This window comes from Anolis sagrei, chromosome 4 (assembly GCF_037176765.1).
Source record: "Anolis sagrei isolate rAnoSag1 chromosome 4, rAnoSag1.mat, whole genome shotgun sequence".
NCBI classification, from domain to species: domain Eukaryota; kingdom Metazoa; phylum Chordata; class Lepidosauria; order Squamata; family Dactyloidae; genus Anolis; species Anolis sagrei.
Genome location: NC_090024.1, coordinates 98,597,746 through 98,618,487, shown reverse-complemented (window position 1 = coordinate 98,618,487; position 20,742 = coordinate 98,597,746). Strand labels below are relative to the sequence as shown.

The following is a 20,742-nucleotide window of genomic DNA, read 5'->3' as shown; positions in this document are numbered from 1 at the left end:
TAAGTTTAAAGTTGTTGCTGTTGTTGTCGTTGTTGTCGTCGTCATCATCATCATCATCTGGGGAGGCTCTGCTCTTGGTCCTCCTTTGCAAGTATGACTGGTGGGGATGAGAGACAGGGCCTTCTCAGTGGTGGCCCCTCAGCTCTAGAACTCCCTTCCCAATGAAATTAGATTAGCATTCTCCCTCCTGGCTTTCTGAAAAAGGGGAAAGACTTGGGTATGCGTCCAAGCCTTTGGGCAATGAGCAGCACAAGGAATGATCAGGGATTACATACAATAGTTAAGATATTTGGAATGACTTGGACTACGATTGTTGGATCATATGATTTTAATTGTTGATATTATGTTTTCAATTCTAAGTTTTAATGTTAAATGATGTCATGTTTTATTAATTGATAATTGTATGCTATTATTGTTATGTTAGATTTCTGTATGTGAGGCATTGAATTTTGTCATAATTGTGCTGGGAAGTGCTTTGAGTCCCCTGCTGGAGTGAGAAAAGCAGTATACAAGTGAAGTAAATAATGAATAAGTCAAATCAATGGCCACAGGGTTGAAATGGAATTCACAGCACTGCTGTCTGGGTTCACTGCTTCAGAACAGTGTCACTAGCTTCCATCCAAGCAAGAGAGCCCAAAAGAGATGAAATTGACTGATGGGGAAATGGAGCAGCTCCAGAAATCTTGTGTTGTGGTTCAGAAAGATGAAGATGAAGGGGATTGGGGTTTCATATCCTGGGAGAGTGGTGGATAGTTCTTTTGATGAGGGAAATGAGGGGATTTCGGAGCAAGATTCTGTGACATTGAGTTTAAAATTGGAACAGTTTTGAAATCCAGCAGACAGGGAGAGGACCTTTCATCTACAAGGAATTAGCAACCACTGATAAAGACCTAGCAAACCAATATAGTTCGTCCGAGGGGACAACTGGGTTGGACAGGAATACCAGGCTGGATTTGAGGGAAAGAAGCATCAGGTGCAGGCAGGCCCGTAGCCAGGATTTCGTTTCGGGGGGGGGGGGGCTAATTATTTTTCAGGGGGGGTTCGGGGGGCTGAGTTTTTTTTTGGGGGGGGGCTGAGTCTGAAAGAGGGTCTAGCCTAGTAAACCTTTTGTATCATTTCCCCAATACCCCCATGCATATGGGATATATTGAGTATGGTGATAAGATCATGATATGAATAAACGTAACAGTTTAAATAATGCACCAGTAAGGCCTTTTTGCGAACCACTATGAGAATTTGGGGGGGGGGAGGCTGAAGCCCCTCAAGCCCTCCCACCCCCCCGGCTACATGCCTGGGTGCAGGAAATCCAAAAGAATCTGTGAGAAAAAAGTGCAGAGAAGGTTTCACAGGCCAGAACCTCAAGGTCAAAAAATGCCTTCATGTTTTGCAGCACTTAAATTAGAGAGCATCTCGTTGAGATTTCAGATCAAACAGTGCTGCTTATTAGTAAGGATTTCAAGTCCTGTTTCCAGTTCAAGTTCCTGGGAGTTTTAATTCATGTTTTAATAAGTTCTTATCGCTGTGTTTTTTTTTCCTGGATTCATGTTCATGTTTTTATTCCTGTTTCTTTGGATTATGTTCATGTTATGATTCTTGTTTTCCTGTACTATTTGGATTATTTCCTTTGAAGTATTTTACTCCTCACCAGCTTGGTTGAGTTTTACATATTGACTACTTTTTTTCTAATTACCTGTTGGATTTTGGCTTTCTTGTTCCTTTTGGTGATTATTCCCTTTTCATATGTACTCTCGTCAATAAACTATTTTACTACTGCTTTTGGATTCCTGCTTAGTGCTAAGGGCAAGGTGAACTCAAGGTTGGATGCAGTAGCTTGCTGCTCTTCCCCCATCATATGGTTCAACTGGCAATGCCAGCTAGTCCCAGCCAAGTCTGGCTCCTTCATGGGGGCCTTAACCCCCCACCCCCCACCCCCACTGCAGGTTGGGCATGCCTATTAATCTCACTGTATTATCTGGGATAGTAACAATACCTTTTACCATGACCTGAAAATACATTCTGTTAAGATTGCCTTAATAGTTCATCAACAAATACATGCCTCAGATAGGATTGCTAATGTATTATTGCAGCTCACAACTAAACAAAACATGATATTGCCACACACTCTTTAAAGTGCATCATGCTCATTGAGCACCAGTGAGCATGTCTGTGACACATTGACAATCTTTCCTTCCTGAAAGGCACCAGATAAAAGCCAACCTTTGTTTCTAACTTCTCCTAAGGGAAATATATCACTTTCCTTCCAACCTTTATATCCTTCATTTAGAATGTCCTTTAAATTGTGTGTTTGTGCTTACTTGTCCCGGGCAAAAGGAAGGCATAAATTGAGATGGGGAAAACAGAACTGGCAGGAGAGTTCTTTGGGCTCTCGATTGTTGACGAGGCTTGACCAAATGTCAATTTTCATTTAACTGTGAGTTAACTAATTGTTCAAAACCATTATATCTTGTTTTGTGGGGATTCTGAAAGTATAACTGTTGTTTATATGTTAACCAGCATTGGCTACCCCACTAGAAATGCAAGAAGTAGCACATGTGATCATTTAGGAAAACTTCAATCACCAGTCTGATAATTATGCCACAAGTTTAACAATAACAGTCTAAACAACAATAGCAGATCTCTATTACAATGCCAATGTGAGTTTTTTTCCCATTTTCATTTTTTTTCCCACACAACTTTCTATTGTGTGATTAATTTGATCCTAAGGACTGTGTAGGAGGGTGTGGATATATATTAGGCTACTCTCCTACTCCTGCTGGATTTAACTGTTTTGTTAGTAGATAATTCCCTGAGACATTACATAACTTTTCTCTTTATGCAATACTCTCAATTCATGCATAAAATCAAACAGAAAATTTATTTCAGCATACTAATGTGCAATGTAGAGAAAGGAACCATACGCTTGTTGAATGCAACTGTCTACCAAGTGAGACAGACAAACAATGTTAAGAGTGATTTTTTGATCCAATGCCTGTTACCAAATAAAATAAAAGGATGGTTGTAGGTGGAAAAATTCTAAATATTAGCATTTCTAATCCTGTTGTCTGTAAAGTACACTCTAACATATTTGAAATAAGGGCACAAGGAGGCCTATCAAGCCAACTCTACCAACTCAGTGTGGCATTTGCAGGTTCTAAATCAAAATTCAAAAAGGTAACACATTTTTCTTAACTTGATGCCCTCCAAATGTATTGGACTGCAATCTCCATCACCCCTATTCATTAGTCATGTTGTCTGGAAATGATAATCTGTGTAGCCCAAATTATTATTAGGAACTATATAAGCCGAATTTTACATTGTTGCTTGGCAGTACATCAATAATTAATTGTTAGTGATAGATATGGAACAATGACACAAGAACATCACTGTATAATTTAATGTAAAAGCAACATTTTACCGTAAGCCTAATAAACCAGAAGCCGGGGGCTCAGGGCCAAACCACTATATAGCCAGGAATATTTTGAGGGGGAAAATGCAAAACAAATTGGGTTTTTTTTTTATGTTCAAGCCCAAGTGACTTTTGTGCAGGGCCAAAGTGAACTATTATCATAATAGTTATCATAAGAAACAGAACACAACAACAAAAATGAAAACAAAAGACGTCTTCCACAAGATCTGAGAAATTTAAACCAGATATGTTATACAATGGAAGGATACATTACATAATGAAGAACAAATTGTTGTAACAATTTCCCATGCAAGCAAAGTGATACTCAAAATTTTATAACAAAGACTTTTATAAAATATGGAGTAGAAAACAACAGATTCCCAAGATAAGTTCAGAAAAGGAAGAGGCACTTGGGACCATGCCATTAACATACATTTAAAAAGGTAGTGTACCAAAGAATCTGAGAAGAAAATTGGACTATGCTTTATAGAATACAACAAAAATTTAATTGCATAGATCATGAGAAATTATGATTTCCTCCAAAATAAATGAAGTTGCTACAACATCTGATTATTTTGATGTATAATCTATACAATATGTCACTGTTAGAAGAACATATTATGGACTAACATAATATTTTTAATTGTAAAGGGGATCAGATAAGTCTGCACATCACCTAATCTGTTTAATATGTTTACAAAACACACCATATGAAAAGCAGGATCAGACTCAGAGGAAGTAGGCGTGAAAATTGGAAAAAACAACATGAACAATTAAAGATCAGCAAAGAAATAAGAAATATACAATATTGCAAAATTTCCAAGTTGGTATCAAATACATTTAAAAAACCTATACCATGGCATAGTCATTAATCAAAACATTAATACTCAAGAAATCACATGATGACTAAGGGCTGTTAAAAAAGGCATGAAGGATCTGTGTTAATCCCTCCTCATTTGTAGGGATTGGATTGGAGGACCAATGCCAAAGTGGAAAATATGTAAATGTCTTTAGGCATCCCTAATTGTATAGCACACTCTTGTTCCATCCAGTCCAACAATTTCCAATACAGATGCCTTGTGTATAGCACACTCTGGGGGTTAGTGCTCATCTCCATTTCTAAGCCGAACACCTACAAGGTCATGTGGCCAGCATCACTATATGGAGTGCTGTTACCTTTCTGCCTGAGTGGTATTTATTGATCTACTCACATTTGCATGTTTTCGAACTGTTTGGTTGGCCGAAGCTGGAGCTAACAGCAGGAGCTCACACCGCTCCTCAGATTCAAACCTGTGACCTTTCAATTAGCAAGTTCAGCAGATCAGTGGTTTAATCCACTGCACTACCGGGGGCCCCACATGATGAAATATCTGTGTGTAAATCAAAGATTTGGGACCTGCTACAAGTTTATAGATGCTAATTTGCCCCTTACTGTAAACTAGATGCCAAGACTAGAATTGAACAGTAGCAGCTATATGAATTTTGAGATTATTTTTGTGAGGCAGATCCCTATGTGTGGTGGACTTATAAGTTCGGCACTTAATATACATGCACTCTCGCCATTTGTGTGCACATATTTTATATGGGTTAGGTAAAAGTATTAGATGATGGACAAGGGTGTGTGCGCATATGCCTCTATTATTCCATTTCTTCTCTTCATGTCATTTGAATGCTTTCCTCTCTTACGACTTTATCGCACTCACCTAAAAAAATGCTAGCATGTCTTCTGGATGGAACCCCACACCAGCCCCACACCCAACTAGGGGTAAAGGCATCGCCAGAGGCTTTATTCACAACATAGAAGGCTTCCTGTGTTGTCAGGGTTCTAATGGAGCCAACATGGGTCTGTGCAATGGGGAAAGCTTTGCTAAGAGAGAGCTGTGTGCAGGGTGACAGATTCACCCTACTGCTCTTCTCTTTTCTTCCCAAAGCTTTTGTGATGAGGTCCTTGGTAAGATTTCTGCCTGAAGCCCTTGGCAAGGTTTCTCCAGAAGAGATTTCTAATTACCTTCTTTTTGATTTGTATTGATATATATTAAGCATATTATGTAAGGTTTAAACTATTGACTTTATCACATGAAATTGGTTAACTAGCATAGAAGCAGAACCATAGGTTATGGTTCCTATTTCACAACACTGTGGCATACCACACCCCTATTAAAGCAGCTCCACTGGCTTCCAAAAAGTTTCCAGGCTGAATTCAAAATGCAGATAATCACCTATAGAGCCCTACACGTTTTGTGTCCAACCTATCTTTGAGACCACATATCTTTCTATGAACCTATGTGGGCTTTGAGATCTGCCAGGGAGGCCTTCTTCTTGGTCCCACCACCATCTCAAGTATGGTTAGTGGGAATGAGAGTGAGGGTCTTCTCGGTGGTGGCTCCCTGGCTCTGGAATGCCCTTCCTAGAGAGATTAGATTAGCCCCTACTCTCCAAACCTTCAAGTCTAGCCTAAAACATGACTTTTTAAATGGCCCTTTGAGCTTGAGTAGTTTGCAGTGGTTGCATGTGAGGACTGATTGTTCACTCCAGCACTTTAGCTCATTAATTAAAGACAGCCAGTTTTATCCACAGGCACTACTGTGTTTTATAAATTTTAAAATTTTATTATGTGATGTTATGAATGTCCGATGTATTTGTGGTTACAATATTTTGTTATTGTTTTTATGCTTATGTATTGTTTATTTTATGTGCAGCACTCGGGGGTACTTTTGTGAGCCATCCTGACCACCTTTGGGGAGATGGTGGCAGGATATAAATAAAGTTTATTATTATTTATTATTATTACCAGTCTGATACCTTCCCATGAAAAACTCATCCTATAGTCCTGTAATTTACTTTGTGTGATGATCTCCTGATCAGCTTTTGCTCTGGCATGCTAATACAGAAGTAATATTAAGGAGGTGATATTGCTCTGTTTCCTATTTCACCCTCTCCTTTTTAAAAACTTAGTTTGAAAAAAAAAAAACCCAAATCTACAAGTGTGAAGTTGCTTTTACAAAACAAAACAAAACAACCCTAGAGCAATATAACTGCTGTAGGACATAGGAGTACTTTTTATCATGTCTTGAGAAACTGCAAGTCACTTCTGATGTGAGAGAATTGGCCATATGCAGAGATGTTGCCCAAGGGATGTCCAGATGTGTTACCATCCTATGGGAAGCTTCTCTCCTGACCCCATATGGGAAACTAGATCTGACAGGTGGGAGCTCATCCCATCTTATGGATTTGAACTGCCAACCATCAGATCAGCAGTTCAGCCAGCACAAGGGTTTAACCCATTGTACCACTGCAGCTTCCTATAGGAGCACACATCAACAAAGTGTCACAATAGCACACAATGCTTGAAGAGCATCAATAGTGAGGGACAACATACCAGTGAGCTGCAGCTATTCCTAATCAAAAGAATGCTATGGGATAGTAGCTTCGTGCATTGCATATTTATATACTACTTTAAATATGCACCAACTTCAACCATCCCTGATTTGTAGTATTGTGATTTTTTTCACTGAAGTTGGGTAAAAAATAAATATGAGAAATCAGTCAGAATATTTTCTCTCCCATTAAAACACTACAGGACTCTAAAGTGAACCCCTTCTCTACTCAAACCATGGGCTACTTGTACTGAAGTTCAGGTGCATCTGTCTTTCATTTCAGACTAACACGACAACCACAAAAATGACAGCAAAGTTATAATGAACCTATTTTTGGAAATTGAAGAGTTATATATGTCAGCTGAAATTAAATACTAAATATTAGATTACAAAGCATCTTTTTTCCTGACATAAACTTCCATCTATTTGTTTCGGTGCTGATGACTGCTACAGACTTTGGAACACTGATAACACTATCATTTCTTTGTCCATTAAAATCAAATTATTACTGAGCTATCATTACTGGATTTTATTTATGAGATGGTACCAAACTACATATAATGATTTCTGGAGGGTTACAAAACTGTCTGATTGTTAGTTGAATGTTTGAATGAAAAATGACTGAAAAGTACTGGGGTAAAGTCTTATAGATTCAAGTTGTTAAAGTACTTTATAAATATTGTACATACTCATTTATAAGTAGTAGGGCTGGGTAACAACGGAAAAATTTGTTTCTAAACTCGTTTCGTTTTTAGGGGGTCCATTGTGTTTAGTTTTTTAAAAGAATTCCGATTTTTTCTTTTTAAAAAATCGTTATTTACGAAATTTCATAAATTTCGAATTGATTCGTTAATGGCAGACGCGATTGCGCAATACGCTAAAAAAACCTCCAAATGGGGCAGGGGGAACTTCTGAAGCTTCCCTCTCCCTCTGTTGTTGACTGTTGGTGTGATAATTTATTTTTTTATCACTGATAAAACAAACAACAACTATAAAACTTGCACCAGACATACGGAAATAATAATGAAACAAATTCAAAATGATTTCAAAACGATTTCGAAACGATTTCGAACCAATTACAAAACAATTACAAAATAAATTGAAAATTTGTTTTGATTTTTAGTTGCTCCTGCATGGCTCAATATCGGATTCGTAAGCTAATTTAAATACGAATCAATAACGAATTACGAAATTAACAAACGAAACTGCCCAGCCCTAATAAGTAGACCTCATGTAGAAATCAAGGACAGGTTTTGGCTTTATGGATTTTGATATGACCTGTGAATAAATTAAGGGTTATTTCATGGGAAATTGGTTTCAGGTACTGCTGCCATCTGGAGATTTTTTCCATGATACTCAGAGAAGACACAGGTTTTATATAAAAAGGTTAAGGATTAATATTAACTCTTATCAAAAAAGGAACAATCCCCTTCTTTGAGTATAGTGGCAAAAATGTGAGCTTAGACTGTCCCAGGAAAACCTCAAAGAAGCTCTGATCTTCTCTACTTTCTCAGATACACAGAGGCTGCCCTAGGTAATTTTCAACGGTAAGCAAACAATATTTTGGTGCGCCTCCCCCCTCCCCCCAACCAATCACTGATATATATTTTCTGTTCATCGTGGGAGTTCTGTGTGCCATATTTGGTTCAATTCCATCATTGGTGAAGTTCAGAATGCTCTTTGATTGTAGGTGAACTATACATCCCAGTAACTACAACTCGCATATGTCAAGGTCTATTTTCCCCCAAGAGCGCCTCAAGAGCACCCCTGGGCAAAATCAACTATGCTGCAAATGCTTACTTTGCGTAATGGGTTGTGCCACCCCTGCAGATACAGCACCAATTTTAGCCTTTTTGAATGCCTCGGCAGAACAATGGTATCAGTAGCAGTGGCTCTTTGGCATTTCCTGCCAATTCAGAGCAGAAGAAATCAACACTTTATTTAAGTTCTCCCAGGAAGGAATAAACCCTCAAATTTTGTCACTGTACTCAGATAAGGGGGTAGTTCTTTTTTCGATAAGAGTTCTGGTATAGAACTAGCAATGATCCATGGATAAGTTGACCCAGTTTTGGGGAGTCATTTTTTACTGGAAATTCTAGACATATGCATGAGCATAGACAGTACCTTAGAGACAGTAAAAAGTGCTGGGCTAGTGGGATGTAAGAGGACTAACTGGGGCATACAGACACCCTTAATGAATGCTCTTCTCTCTCTCTCTCTCTCTCTCTCTCTCCTCCCCTCCCTCTCTCTCCTTCTCTCTCCCTCTCTCCCTCCTCTCTCTCCCCTCCCTCTCCCTGCCCTCCCTCTCTCTGTATATGTTTATATATGTGTCTGTCTGTCTGTCTGTCTATCTATCTATCTATCTATCTATCTATCTATCTATCTATCTGAGTTCTAAAGCCACCATATGAAGCAAATTCCAAAGTTATGTTTTTCAGCAGGTATTATATTCCATATATTCCATATATGAGAACAAGAAGGAGGGACATGGATGTTCATTCTCTCTCTCCCCAACACAGACAATTTTCTTTTGTCTCTATGACTCATAGCATAATTGTTGTTGTGACAGATTGCTTGGGAAATGTGAAAAAGCAGTCTCTCTGGGGAAACAGAGGCGTACAAAGGGAATAGCTTTTATTTATTAAAAATATAAATAAAATGGAACAGTCAGTTCTAAAGATGAAGGCAGGAAATTACTATCTGTTTTGTATCACCAGAATGAAGTAAAGAAGCGGAAAAATCAATATTACACATAGGACAGACAATATCCCACACGGAATAAGAAGAATTCAAAGGATGTTTAAAATGTTGCACTCAGTGGGTAACTTGACCTTATAGTATTTCAAACAGTTAAGAGAATTAGAAGGTCAGATTTCAACAACATCATGCTCACTCAGGTGTAAAGAATAGTTACAGCTTCAATTATAGGACTTGCCTAGTTTTTTCTTAAGCTATTTTCTTTTAGACCTTTTGGCACACATTTTCTGGAACCGTTGTTTTACAATGTTTATGACTCAGATACAAGATACAGCATACTAGATAGGAATTATGAAAACTTGAAAATAAAAATTCTTTCTGCATTGAATTGCCATACAACATTTGTCTAATGTGAAATTTAAATACATCCAACATATTCTATTCATTCTATTCATGTAGGATAACAGAATAACTTCATGTGATTTTCAGATATATTTTAACAAGACTTTGGATATATTTCCTGTTACTGACCTTTGATTCAAGGGAAATTCCAGATAGATTTAGAAAGCCACATTCATGCAAAATGCCTTTAGGGGTTTTTTAAGAGGTAAAGAAGATTTGTTCAGTAGCGTTAGTAAAATTTCTCAGAAAAAAGGATATTTGTACATCATTTCTGAAAGATACAGTTCTTGACTGCACCTTAATTTGTGATTGCTAAGAGATTAACTAAAGTATGGTACAGCACTTAGATCAATATTAGGGAAGACTTTCTCTTGACGTAAACCTTAACATTTTCTCTCAGAAATTATCTGCTCTTCCTCATTAATGTATGTAAGTTATTTATTCCAGAACTGCGTTCCAAGCTCCACTACTATGTTATGTGTGGTTCTGAAACAAGTCCTGGGGAAACATAGTTTCTTGGAAGCATCCCTCACAAATACCTGCAATTCAGCATCCTTATCATAGCATAAATATCCTCATGTTGACATTTGCTACATTTGCATCAGGGGACTTCCTTTTCAGAATAGAATAAATGAACAACACATATCAATGTTTAATGTGCTACCAAAGTGTATAATTTAGCATCCAATGCCTAATAATAATGTGCAATAAACAATAAACAAATTTGCTGTATGTGCAACTTTTCTTCTACTGCTACAAGCAGGATATGTCAGTTTCATCCTATGAAAATTGTCATGCTGCATGCATAGCATAACCTGCACATGTGTGTGTCACTAGCTCTTGAATGCAGACTTCTAATGCACCATGGAGCTTTTCACTGCTACTCTGGAAATATATAATGATATCCCTCTGGAAGATGCTCCCAAATTTACTTATGCAGCCCAGAGCACTTTTGAGAGAGACAGAGTTATCCCAAAAACATGTTCTTCTCCTAAACGATGCCTATGGCTGGTCCATGCATTATTTGCCCCTCTCCCCACAAAAAAAAAAAAAAGAAACCTGAAGGAGTTTTGCCACTTCTAAAGTTCTCCACCCTTTAAAAAGTAGCCACCATGTTTTTTGTGCTCCTTTGACATTCTGAAATTACAGGACTGATATCTGTATGCATAAAAGCCTAATTAAAATATATAATTCCCAGGATAGCTTTATCACTAGGCAGCTGACATGTTTGGAATTCAAAGAAGCAGAAAAAGGGCCGTAACCAAAACAAGTCGTTCTCTGGAAGTATTGTTTCTTAATCTTTGTTATTATCAGCAACAGGCTACAGAAACTGAAAACACAAATCACACTCAAGATTCATAAAGAAAGTATGGTCTGAGATGGCTGGCTTTTTCTCTACAAGCTTTCAGCTCATAGAAGATCAGTGCTTCTATTTGTGACCCATATCTTACATTTTCTGTGAAGAATGAGGGACATGACACATAGAAAATTAAACATACAGAGTTTGCTCATCATTGCATCTTCACATTTCTGAAATGCCACTCTACTTTAGTGTTCCACACAATGTTCCATACTTTTTACGATTGCATCCTAAATACTCTAATAGTTTCTGGGGAAAGACATGAAAGAATCAAGTCCCTGAGTGCAGAAGTGGTTGTTGTTGCTTATTTGTTCAGTCGCTTCCGACACTTCATAACGTCATGGACCAGCCCACTCCAGAGCTCCCTTTTGGCTGTCAGCACTCTAGCTCCAAGGTCATACCAGTCACTTTAAGGATAACATCCAACCATCTTCTTTTTGGTCGGTCCCTCTTCCTTTTTCCTTCTATTTCCCCCAGCATCATTATCTTCTCCAAACTTTCCTGTCTTCTCATTATGTGGCCAAAGTACTTCATCTTTGCCTGTAATATCCTTCCCTCCAGTGAGCAGTCAGCCATTATTTCCTGGAGTATGGACTGGATTGATCTTCTAGTAGTCCAAGGCACTATCAGAATTTTCCTCTAACCCCACAGTTCAAAAGCATTTATCTTCCTTCGCTCAGCCTTCCTTATGGTCCAATTCTCACATCCATAGCTTACTATGGGGAATACCATTGCTTTAACTCTGTGGATCTTCTTTGCCAGTCTGATGTCTCTACTTGTAACTATTTTATCGAGATTTGTCAGTGCTCTCTTCCCAAGAAGTAAATGTCTTCTGATTTCCTGGCAGCATTTTGTGTCTGCAGTAATCTTCACTCCTAGAAATACAAAGTCTGTCACTACTTCCACGTTTTCTCCTTCTATTTGCCAGTTCTTGATCAGTCCGGTTGCCAGAATCTTGGTTTTTTTATGTTTAACTGAAACCCAGCTTTTGTACTTTCTTCTTTCACCTTGATTATAAGGATCCTCTGCTCTTCCTCACTTTCAGCCATCAAAGTGGTTTCATCTGCTTCTTCCAGCAAATTTAACTCCAGCCTTGGATTAATCAAGTCCCGCACATCGCATGATGCTTTCTGCGTACAAGTTGAATAGGCAGGGTTAGAGTATTCAGCCCTGCCGTAGTCCTTTCCCAATCTTGAACCAGTCTGTTGTTCCGTGGTCTGCTCTTACTGTTGTTACTTGCTCATTATAGAGATTCCTCAGGAGATGGACAAGGAGACTTGATATCCCCATACCACAAAGAACTTGGAACCATGTATTATGATCCACACAGTCAGAAGCTTTAGAATATCCAATAAAACAAACATAGATGTTTTTCCGAAACTCCCTGACTTTCTCCATTATCCAGTGGATATCGGCAATTTGGTCTTTTGTTTCTCTGCCTTTTCTAAATCCAGCTTGTACTTATGCACATAAGAAGGCTTTTTCTTTAGAAGCTAGTGGTGTTTATTCCTTCACTTGGCTTGGTAGAGGACAAGAAAACATTCCCAGAATTTTCCCAGAAGCATGAGACATTGTGTGAATTTGTACGAATGTAGGAGACTGGGAAACAATATCAACTGGACTATTTCACTGCTACAGAGGAGATGTCTACCCATTATCATCAGGACGGACTGAATGTTTATTTTTATATGTTTCTCATTTTTTGTGTGGAAATTATAATTACCTCCAGATTAATACTAAAAAAAAAAAAGAACTACAACCCATGCCATAATAGTTTGGAAGCTTTGATATAAAGATTTATTGCAACATTCTCAAGGGCAAGAACACAAAAGTATATGCAAATGTTATGTTTGCCTACAAAAGTAAACCTCTTTTGTAGGGTTTCATCACCCCTTGCTTTTTTGATCCTCTTAATCTGATGAAGTAGCTAGGGTGAACCAGATTTATAAGAATATAATGTAACAAAAGTGCCATACTAGATCAGAACAAAGTTCCAGTATCCTGTTTACACAGTGGTCAATGAGATGGCTTTAGGGGAAACACTCAAACAAAATCAATGTGATAGCATTGTCCTTAACGCTTTCTCCAGAAACTGAAATTTGGAGACATTCTGAGTCTTATACTGGAGTAAATAATATATACCCATAAAGACAAGTACCTGCTATAGCCATATCTTCCATAAATAGGCCCAGTCCTCTTTTTTTCTTAATAAAAAAGGCTATGCAAGTTAACAGCTACTATTACTGCTTATGACAGAGAATTCCCCAGTTTTGCTATGCTCTGTGTGAACTACCACTTTCTTATCTGTCCTCAGCCTCATTTTCATTGCATGATCTATTGAGTCCAATATTTCCTTGGAGCACTCGGTGATGGACAGTGTGCTGACATACACTTTAGGTAATATGTAAATCATTTGTCAATCAACCATTGCCTGCAGTGTGGTAAAGTTTAGACTTATTGGACATAGTTGAAAATATTATTACAATATAGAAATATAGCAGGTAAGTAAAAAAAATTAAAAATACCTTCAGATGGTGAAAAAGTCTGTACTCAGCATTACTTATTCATTTGCACCAAGGTATCTCTTTTTCTGATGTTAGCAGGCTTCTGATTACAGGCAACTGCTTCACTAAAAAACAGAAACAAATACTGTTTTAGGTATATGATAAGATAATCTGTCTATAAAACATATAACCCAGCAATATAACAATCGTCCTAACATTGTGATGTAAGAAAAGGATTATAATATACCGGAGGTCTCAAAATCTAGTGAAGAATTCAGGCTGTATAAATACATATAGATTTATACTGATTTTCTCTTATTGACTTTAGTCCCAAATCATCTTAATTTTCAAGTATTGTCAGTTTAATAATATTTGGGCTAATCATTAGTTCCATCCCTAAGAATAGTGGTGGAGATCATGTAGCTCTCTAGATATTTGAGTTCCAATCCTAGAATTCCTTATAATTGGCAGTGTTGTCTAGGATTGATGGAAGCTGCAATCCAAAACACCCAGATGACTGCATGATTCTGCTCCTGCCTTAGAACAATTTTAGCTGTAGTTTATTAAAGGGAAAAAGGGAGAAAACTAGAGAGTGAGGAGAAAGAACTGAAGGAAAAGGAAAAACTCCAAAGAAGGGTGAAAAGAATGACAGGCAAAACTGTTTCCCCAAGCTCATAAATTCATGCCAGTAACTGGATAAGTGGATGGTTTGAAATATTTATGCAAATTAGCATTAGACTTCAAACACTGGGAAATGTGATGACTTAAACATCCTAATGACCTGAATCCTAATGAATAGTATGGAGAAAGATAAAGTTTCAACATTAAAATAAGTTTAGTTTTAAAGCATACGCCCCACATCTATGAGATATATGGACTTTGTGTGGACTCATGAAACTGTGGGTAATACTGAAACGTATTATCCTATTTCAATGAGGCAAGCAACAGGGGTACTGCAAGGAGGCTGTAGCTTGTATTGGAGGTCCAAAGTGAATAAGTGAATAAGTGAAACTATGGATAAGTAATGCCATTAATATCAGTTCTGCAGATAAGGGGGTCAAACTGCATCCTCAATTAGCACAATATTTAAGAGATTTGAACACCAAGCGATTTTTCACACTCAAGACCACACAGCCATGGCTGCTATGGGTGAAGGGAGGCTTTGATGGGCTCCCTGGATAGAGAGCAGGGTTAAACTGCCTGACATATGTGTATGTTGATGCAAGTCTCATGAAGAGGGCAGGGCGAGAGATTTTATAAGCTCTGACTGCTCTCCTTGGACTCTCTTTCTGTTCTTTTTGAAGCATTCTCCCACCCTCTGTGCAGTATAAGTTTCGTCTGGTTGCGTTTTGGAGCCGGGTAAGAATTTTTCCCCCTCTCTTTTGAGCTTTTTGTTACATACTACTGTCTATGGGGGAATGGGGAATTGGCTCGAGGTAATGTCTTTAAATAAGATCACTGGCAGGTTTTGGAGGAGAAAACCCAAAATTGTTGTATACCTTAGCAACCAGTTGAGTGAAGGGTTGAGCTTCGAAATGACTTCTTTAGGTTTTGAAGTCTTTGACAAAAAAAAAAAACTTTTTTTACAAAGAGAGACCTTCTGGTCTTTTAAATTGAATTCTATATTCCCCAAAGGCCTTAACGACAGACTGGACTTCACCTGTTATCTTTAGTGTAACTAACTATTTGAAGACAGGATGTAAACCATAAGGAACTTGCAGGTAGAGAAAATATACAGAGCTCTGCATGAGCCACAGCATGTAAGTCCATTCTATAATATTATTTTTATTCTGTATATATTCTAACAAGGTTATGGAGAACACAGGGGTGGATTGTAACCTATCTATTTTGGTTCATTTAGTAAAATCACTAGTAGTATGTACCTATGTTTTGTTTAGAATGCAAGAAACACAAGAAAGCCTGGAATGGTAAAATGACTGAATAAGTGCAATCTAAGACACTTAAAGACTCAGTATCTGCAAGAAAAAAGATCCAGTAGAGTCACAATTAGAACCCAGTTGGAATTGGGAAGCAAGACTAAAATAATTGTGGAATTATTATTGTTTTGAATTGTTCTTTGCTATTGAAACCGATATTGTTGCATTGTTACATAGATATCTGTGCATTATAGATGTTTTGTGCAGAAAACAGCATTTTCTGCATAACATGCAACATTTTTGCACTATGAAAATGTTATTTTCTCTGCAGAAAATGGTATTTCCTAGACAAAATATGTGCATTATTATTATTATTATTATTATTATTATTATTATTATTATTATTATTTCTGACTTATCCGTAGGTTTTGGGGAGCCCCCGGTGGTGCAGTGGGTTAAAGCACGGTGCCGGCAGGACTGAAGACCGACAGGTCGCAGGTTCGAATCCGGGGAGAGGTGGATGAGCTCCCTCTATTAGCTCCATCTCATGTGGGGACATGAGAGAAGCCTCCCACAAGGATGATAAAACATCAAAAAATCATCCAGGCGTCCCCTGGGCAACGTCCTTGCAGACGGCCAGTTCTCTCACAACAGGAGCGGTTGCTCCTGACACGACAAAAAAAAAAAAAAGGTAGGTTTTGGAAACTATGTAGTTTTGAGGTTTTCTCACAGTGTGAAGAAAATTGTCAAAAAGAAATACCTGCTTTTCTTTTGCCACAAAACTTAATGAAAAATTACATCCCTAAGATGGTGCCATCATAATGTGAAGGCACACAAAAACAATAATAAGAATAACTGCAATTTAACAGTATTTTGCTACAATTTACAGCAGACTAATAGATGATTGCACCATTTTCATTTCTTCCCACATAGTCCCATGGGTAACTGCATGTAAATGTTTACATTGCAGGATTGATAAATTGAACTATTTTCAGTCCATGACAGTTTACCATCTGTTCCATCCTGTTTCTATACTAATGAGTAATTTTCCTTTTTTTTCCTTTTTATTAAAAAAGCTACATTAAAATCATTTTGATACACAACTATCCAATGCTATTGCCTTTCTAATATGGCTATCTAAAAGCCCTCCCCCCCTCTCTCTCTTTCTCTCGATAGATAGATAGATAGATAGATAGATAGATAGATAGATAGATAGATAGATAGATAGATAAACATTTTGTTGCATGCTGCATTACCACTTTTGGAAAAATTGCTGGAAGTGGCAGCAGGCACATGCAGCGATGTCTTTAAGATATGAAAGTTACTTGAAGACTTAGAATGAAATATCAGGGAGCTACCACTGCTGACCTATGGCATCTGTCACCAAAGACAGTTGTCTTATTCTACCCAAGGTTAAAACTGGTGCTGCTGACTGGACATTAAGCTTGCTGTCTTCTGCTTCTTTTCTCTATTTTGATCCTCTCTCTCTTTGGTGCTGCACATAGACATTTTCAGACTGACAAAAGTTGCATGTTGAAAAAGCACACTACAAACACACTATGAAATTTTCTGAAATATTCTCCACCCTAAATCCATGCAGAAACACACTTGTCCCTGAGAACACATATGGTCTATTTTCTTGGGCATCTGGGCATCTGTGCTTTAATTGTTATGTTTGCAAACTCAAGGCAGTTGCTAACACTGGAGCATCAATCGGGTAGATGCAATATTTTGCTTTATTTCCAAGTAGTTATCAAAATAAAAGAGGACTGGATGCATTGTTTTCCAACTCTTTAAAAACATGTGTATGATCTCAAGCAGGCATGGTTGAACATCAGCTCTCCAGATGTTTTTGGACTTCAACTCCCACAATTCCTAACAGCCTACTGTGGGAGTTGAAGTCCAAAACACCTGGAGAACTGGCGTTTGCCCATGCCTGAACTAAAGTGTCAACTTTAGGTTTTTAAAATTGATCTAAGTTTGTGACTTTCTAGATTACAGTTTCTCAAACTGTGGCTCTCAAACTCAAATGGGTTTACCTTAGCTCGATGTTGACATCATCAAAAACTTGGCAACAGTAAAAGGATCTGAACACCAACTATTTATACAAATATGTTAGCAACAACATGCAGTGTTCACATAGGACTCTGTAGAAAGTGCTTCATCTTGCCTGTTTAGCAAGCCCTGCAAATGCTGGTTTATTATCTGTAAATGTTTGATCTTTATACCTATTTTATATGCTTGTATACCTGGAGTAATATAAAAAATTCTCAGATAGAAAGGAGTCATGAGTGGAAAAAGTTTAAGAAGTCCCCGTCTAGACTAAAATTCATAGAACTAGGTGGATTAAATATATGCCACTGTTGTGTCTTTGATTTATATATTACTATCACACCTTTCAACCAAAAATTCACTCTTAAATCATTGATCTGTACAGTCTTTTGTCCCATGACCTTCTGTTTAGATGTCTTAAATTACTAGATTGACTTGAACCATTTTCAGTAAGCCTCTTTGAGCTAAACGAGGAGAGTAGAAATAAAATAAAGCATGTGAAGTTGAAAGTACAACCTGGGGTCATCTGGAAGAATAGTAGCAGAGCTAGTGAGGTATTTCATAAGTCACAAGGTAGAAACCCATAGCTCATGGTGAAACTGGGCAGAATATGTCAGGTTGTTGCTGGAATCTGGATGAAGTATAGCTAAGTGACTTTTTCCAGATTTTCATCAAAGCTTTAAAGAAATATATCCTGATGTTCTAGTTTGTCAAACACATAAAATAGTGGCTGCTTGGCAATTCCATTTAGTCCCTCCTCCTGCTATCCCATGCCTTGAAAATGTGTACATTTGTCTTGTAGTGCAATTAAGACAGAAAAATACAATAAACACAAAGAATAACTAACAAAATGCAGACTTTAAAAAATGCAAACAGTTACACATGAGTCCAGTTTATAGATAGATAGATAGATAGATAGATAGATAGATAGATAGAGATAGATATGTGCGCACACATAGTTGAAAATGTATACAATATTAATAAGAACACAAATAAGGATTCAGAAGGGAGAGATAAAAATACATTTGGCAGGTGATGGATAAATATAAATAAGTTGATATTGATATGCTTATGCAATCCTCATTGTGGCCAAAGGCACAAGGCAGGCATTATTCAGTTAATTTAAATTACTCCCTCCACACCCATAAAAAGTAAATACCTATTCTCTCACACAGAAATTCTTTTTCTAGCTGTATGTTCCAGATCATGTAGGAGGAATTTATAAATTGCCTCAGAATGAAGACTACATCCAAGAACACTAGAACTTGTAAGAGCAACTATAAAGGAAATTGACAAGATCCTAAAATTTTAAAATACATCACTGAATACTAAAATTAGGATTTGTCTGTGTCATCGTGTTTCCTTTTTCCATGAATGGTTGCAAAGCTGAACAGTGAAGAAAGCTTATATAAAAAAGAAGCTCATTTGAAATATGGTCACGGAGAAGAGTTCTATGGATATGGTGGACTGATAAAAATATAAATAAAGGGGTCATTGAGCAAATCATGTCAGAACTCTCTCTAAAAGTCAAGATGACTTAACTGAAACTGTCATGCTTTGGTGATATCATAAGAAGATATGACTCATTAGAAAAAAAATATTTAGTAAGGTAGAAGGCAATTGGAAAAGAGAAATACCCAATTTACAGATTAAGAGACTCAATCAAGAAAGGCATGATCCTGAGACTGTAGGATCTGGGCAGGGCTATTGATGAGAGGATGCCTTGCAACACATGTAGACTAACCACTTAGGTTGAATGCCAAATGGAGCTGAACAAGGGTACCATTAACACATCATTGGCTTGCATTCACTAAAATTGGGGGACAGTCCAAATTCTGGCCCAGAACAGAGCATTCCTGGACATTAGGCCTGAATGTTAGGCCTGCCTAAACCGTTGGCTGAGTTCTGAAATGGAACATGAAGAGGATAGTCCAGAATCTTCCCCGCACTAACTAGACGGTTTAAGTGGGGAACACTGAATGCAGATGCCTGCAACAAATATGCCAGGAAAGGAAAAATACCAATTTTCATGATAAAAAAGAGGTTGCAACTAGTAAATGGTGGGATTATTATGTGATGAATGTTGATATTCTGCAGAAAAATTGCACAATTTCATATAAAGCAACACTTTTGAATAGATAACATTGTGAAGGAATTAATATTTCTGCATTGACATATTCCATGAAATTATGTTTTCTGTGCAAAAACAACTATGTGAGCATTTCACACAAAATGAAATCCTAAATTGAGAATAGCGTTACAGAACTGACTTTCTTGCGTCAGGAAGAAAATTGATGAACTTGCTCATCACTAACATCAAGAATAAACCTAATGATGTTTCACATCCCTAAATAACAGATTGATTTTATTGCATTTGAAAAGAACAATAAACTAGATATTTGACTCTGATTTTACCTAATAAGAACCATATGGCCATTCTGATTTTATTGATCTCTAACTCCTGGCTGGCTATGTTTTTGACAGCTGCTGGGAGTTCAAATACTTCAAATCTATGAAGGGTGATTCCCTTTCTAACAGTACTTCAAAATCTAATATGTGAGGTAGACAGTCTCATCCTTTCTAATGGAAGGGTCAGCCATCCCTTCTGGAAAGGTCTGAAGTAATAAAGAAACAATAGCTGCTCTACTTTTAATTGTGGGATGGGTTGGGAGGGACATGAAAACCAATGTTCTGTTCTTTGCACCTCATCACAATTTCCTTACCATGGCTCTTCTTCAGAATTGCAAAGGCATATTGAATTAATGAGGAGCAAATGGCTTTGCCAGGAGTAACTTATATACCTCTCCCCCCAGAGAGGTGTGAGATCTCAGTTCCTAAGGGGAGCAATAATGCTATGAGATTACATAACAGAGACAAGAGTCTTCAGAAGTGTGGCAGTAAAGTGCCTCAATCACCAAGATGACTGGGATGCTCAGAAAGAAGTGGACTGAAACAACATTGCGCATAGCAGACTGTGCTTTTAAGAAACCAGCCATTTTCAATCTTTTGCCATCTACTCCAAAAAGAAAAGTAACAGTACTTCTCTCCGGGTTTGCTACAATTAGTT

The 20,742-nt window shown here is 37.6% G+C and overlaps 1 protein-coding gene across 1 annotated transcript in view; it reads right to left on the bottom strand.

Annotated features, from left to right (window-relative positions):
• The window catches only part of LOC132774511 (cadherin-18), a 768,567-nt gene that overhangs the window by 581,622 nt on the left and 166,203 nt on the right, over positions 1 to 20,742 (bottom strand). The window contains exon 2 of the mRNA XM_060774682.2: positions 13,768 to 13,871. The gene's annotated coding sequence lies outside the window, so the exon portion shown is untranslated. The remainder of the gene's footprint in view (positions 1 to 13,767; positions 13,872 to 20,742) is intronic.